Consider the following 5000-nt stretch of genomic DNA (forward strand, 5'->3'; position numbering starts at 1 on the left):
GTCAGTATGGTCCCAGCAGGTCAGATGCGTCAGTATGGTCCCAGCAGGTCAGATGCGTCAGTATGGTCCCAGCAGGTCAGATGCATCAGTATGGTCCCAGCAGGTCAGATGCGTCAGTATGGTCCCAGCAGGTCAGATGTGTTAGTAGCAGGTCAGATGCGTCAGTATGGTCCCAGCAGGTCAGATGTGTCAGTATGGTCCCAGCAGGTCAGATGTCTTAGTAGAAAGTCAGATGTGTTAGTAGCAGGTCAGATGTGTCAGTATGGTCCCAGCAGGTCAGATGTGTCAGTATGGTCCCAGCAGGTCAGATGTGTCAGTATGGTCCCAGCAGGTCAGATAAGTTAGTAGCAGGTCAGATGTGTCAGTATGGTCCCAGCAGGTCAGATGTGTTAGTATGGTCCCAGCAGGTCAGATGTGTTAGTATCGTCCCAGCAGGTCAGATGTGTTAGTATCGTCCCAGCAGGTCAGATGTGTCAGTATGGTCCCAGCAGGCCAGATGTGTCAGTATGGTCCCAGCAGGTCAGATGTGTTAGTAGCAGGTCAGATGTGTCAGTATGGTCCCAGCAGGTCAGATGTGTCAGTATGGTCCCAGCAGGTCAGATGTGTCAGTATCATCCCAGCAGGTCAGGTAGATGTGTTTCTCTATGTTGAACTCACCCAGGTAGATGTGTTTCTCTATGTTGAACTCACCCAGGTAGATGTGTTTCTCTATGTTGAACTCACCCAGGTAGATGTGTTTCTCTATGTTGAACTCACCCAGGTAGATGTGTTTCTCTATGTTGAACTCACCCAGGTAGATGTGTTTCTCTATGTTGAACTCACCCAGGTAGATGTGTTTCTCTATGTTGAACTCACCCAGGTAGATGTGTTTCTCTATGTTGAACTCACCCAGGTAGATGTGTTTCTCTATGTTGAACTCACCCAGGTAGATGTGTTTCTCTATGTTGAACTCACCCAGGTAGATTTAGTTCATTCTTCCTCTGTCCATGTCGGTCAAATATCTTCACTGAGCTGTCAGATCTTTAGAAAAGAACACAGTAAAATAGTATAGAATTAAACTAGTACAGTATAGTACATAACAGTATAGTACATAACAGTACAGTATAGTATAGTACATAACAGTATAGTACATAACAGTATAGTACATAACAGTACAGTATAGTACATAACAGTACAGTACAGTACATAACAGTATAGTACATAACAGTACAGTATAGTACATAACAGTACAGTATAGTACATAACAGTATAGTACATAACAGTACAGTATAGTATAGTACAGTACAGTATAGTACATAACAGTATAGTACATAACAGTACAGTACAGTATAGTACATAACAGTACAGTACATAACAGTATAGTACATAACAGTACAGTACAGTATAGTACAGTATAGTACATAACAGTACAGTACATAACAGTACAGTATAGTACATAACAGTATAGTACATAACAGTACAGTACAGTATAGTACATAACAGTACAGTACAGTATAGTACATAACAGTACAGTACAGTATAGTACATAACAGTATAGTACATAACAGTATAGTACATAACAGTATAGTACATAACAGTATAGTACAGTATAGTACATAACAGTACAGTACAGTATAGTACATAACAGTACAGTACAGTACAGTACATAACAGTACAGTACAGTACATAACAGTACAGTACAGTATAGTACATAACAGTACAGTACAGTATAGTACATAACAGTATAGTACATAACAGTATAGTACAGTATAGTACATAACAGTACAGTACAGTATAGTACATAACAGTACAGTACAGTATAGTACATAACAGTACAGTACAGTATAGTACATAACAGTATAGTACAGTATAGTACATAACAGTACAGTACAGTATAGTACATAACAGTACAGTACAGTATAGTACATAACAGTATAGTACATAACAGTATAGTACATAACAGTACAGTACAGTATAGTACATAACAGTACAGTACAGTATAGTACATAACAGTACAGTACAGTACATAACAGTACAGTACAGTATAGTACATAACAGTACAGTACAGTACATAACAGTACAGTACAGTATAGTACATAACAGTACAGTACAGTATAGTACATAACAGTACAGTACAGTATAGTACATAACAGTATAGTACAGTATAGTACATAACAGTACAGTACAGTATAGTACATAACAGTACATAACAGTATAGTACATAACAGTATAGTACAGTATAGTACATAACAGTACAGTACAGTATAGTACATAACAGTACAGTACAGTATAGTACATAACAGTACAGTACAGTATAGTACATAACAGTATAGTACATAACAGTACATAACAGTATAGTACATAACAGTACAGTACAGTATAGTACATAACAGTACAGTACAGTATAGTACATAACAGTACAGTATAGTACATAACAGTACAGTACAGTACATAACAGTACAGTACAGTACATAACAGTACAGTACATAACAGTACAGTATAGTACATAACAGTACAGTATAGTACATAACAGTACAGTATAGTACAGTACAGTACAGTATAGTACATAACAGTACAGTACAGTATAGTACATAACAGTACAGTACAGTACATAACAGTACAGTACAGTACAGTACATAACAGTACAGTACAGTACATAACAGTACAGTACATAACAGTACAGTACAGTACATAACAGTACAGTATAGTACATAACAGTACAGTACATAACAGTATAGTACATAACAGTACAGTACAGTACATAACAGTACAGTACATAACAGTACAGTACATAACAGTACAGTACATAACAGTACAGTACAGTACAGTACAGTACATAACAGTACAGTATAGTACAGTATAGTACAGTATAGTACAGTATAGTACAGTATAGTACATAACAGTACAGTACAGTACATAACAGTACAGTACAGTACATAACAGTACAGTACAGTACATAACAGTACAGTATAGTATAGTACAGTACAGTACATAACAGTACAGTACATAACAGTACAGTATAGTACAGTATAGTACATAACAGTATAGTACAGTATAGTACAGTATAGTACATAACAGTATAGTACATAACAGTACAGTATAGTACATAACAGTATAGTATAGTACATAACAGTACAGTATAGTATAGTACATAACAGTACAGTATAGTACATAACAGTATAGTACATAACAGTACAGTACAGTATATAACAGTATAGTACAGTACAGTATAGTACATAACAGTACAGTACAGTATAGTACAGTATAGTACATAACAGTATAGTACATAACAGTATAGTACAGTATAGTACATAACAGTACAGTACAGTACATAACAGTACAGTATAGTATAGTACAGTACAGTACATAACAGTACAGTACATAACAGTACAGTATAGTATAGTACAGTACATAACAGTACATAACAGTACAGTATAGTACATAACAGTATAGTACAGTATAGTACAGTATAGTACATAACAGTATAGTACATAACAGTACAGTACATAACAGTACAGTATAGTATAGTACATAACAGTACAGTATAGTATAGTACATAACAGTACAGTATAGTACATAACAGTATAGTACATAACAGTACAGTACAGTATATAACAGTATAGTACAGTACAGTATAGTACATAACAGTATAGTACATAACAGTACAGTACAGTATAGTACAGTATAGTACATAACAGTATAGTACATAACAGTATAGTACAGTATAGTACATAACAGTATAGTACAGTATAGTACATAACAGTACAGTATAGTACATAACAGTATAGTACATAACAGTACAGTATAGTACATAACAGTACAGTACAGTATAGTACATAACAGTATAGTACATAACAGTACAGTACAGTATAGTACATAACAGTACAGTACAGTATAGTACATACCAGTACAGTACAGTATAGTACATACCAGTACAGTACATAACAGTACAGTACAGTATAGTACATACCAGTACAGTACATAACAGTACAGTACAGTATAGTACATAACAGTACAGTACAGTATAGTACATAACAGTACAGTACAGTACAGTATAGTATAGTACAGTATAGTACAGTATAGTACATAACAGTATAGTACAGTATAGTACAGTACATAACAGTACAGTATAGTACAGTATAGTACAGTATAGTACATTACAGTATAGTACAGTATAGTACAGTATAGTACATTACAGTATAGTACATAACAGTACAGTACATAACAGTACAGTACATAACAGTACAGTATAGTACATAACAGTATAGTACATAACAGTACAGTATAGTATAGTACATAACAGTACAGTATAGTACATAACAGTATAGTACATAACAGTATAGTACATAACAGTGCAGTACAGTATATAACAGTATAGTACAGTACAGTATAGTACATAACAGTACATAACAGTACAGTACAGTATAGTACATAACAGTATAGTACATAACAGTATAGTACATAACAGTACAGTACAGTATAGTACATAACAGTACAGTATAGTACATAACAGTACAGTATAGTACATAACAGTATAGTACAGTATAGTATAGTACATAACAGTACAGTATAGTACATAACAGTACAGTACATAACAGTACAGTATAGTACATAACAGTACAGTACAGTATAGTACATAACAGTACAGTACAGTACAGTACATAACAGTACAGTACAGTACATAACAGTACAGTACAGTACATAACAGTACAGTATAGTACATAACAGTACAGTACAGTACATAACAGTACAGTACAGTACATAACAGTACAGTATAGTACAGTATAGTACAGTACAGTACATAACAGTACATAACAGTACATTATAGTATAGTACATAACAGTACAGTATAGTATAGTACAGTATAGTACATAACAGTACAGTATAGTATAGTACAGTATAGTACATAACAGTACAGTATAGTATAGTACAGTACAGTACAGTACAGTACATAACAGTACAGTATAGTACAGTACATAACAGTACAGTATAGTACAGTACATAACAGTACAGTACAGTAC

General features: G+C 34.3%; 1 protein-coding gene and 1 long non-coding RNA gene across 2 annotated transcripts in view; both read right to left on the reverse strand.

The window, feature by feature from the left end:
* The window catches only part of LOC116360053 (uncharacterized), a 3527-nt gene extending 2500 nt beyond the window's left edge, over positions 1-1027 (reverse strand). The window contains exon 1 of the long non-coding RNA XR_004206890.1: positions 955-1027. This is a non-coding gene — a long non-coding RNA (uncharacterized LOC116360053). The remainder of the gene's footprint in view (positions 1-954) is intronic.
* Positions 1-5000, reverse strand: part of LOC116360052 (WD repeat-containing protein 19-like) — a 141265-nt gene that overhangs the window by 93856 nt on the left and 42409 nt on the right.

Source organism: Oncorhynchus kisutch, unplaced genomic scaffold (genome assembly GCF_002021735.2).
Source record: "Oncorhynchus kisutch isolate 150728-3 unplaced genomic scaffold, Okis_V2 Okis07a-Okis12b_hom, whole genome shotgun sequence".
NCBI lineage: Eukaryota > Metazoa > Chordata > Actinopteri > Salmoniformes > Salmonidae > Oncorhynchus > Oncorhynchus kisutch.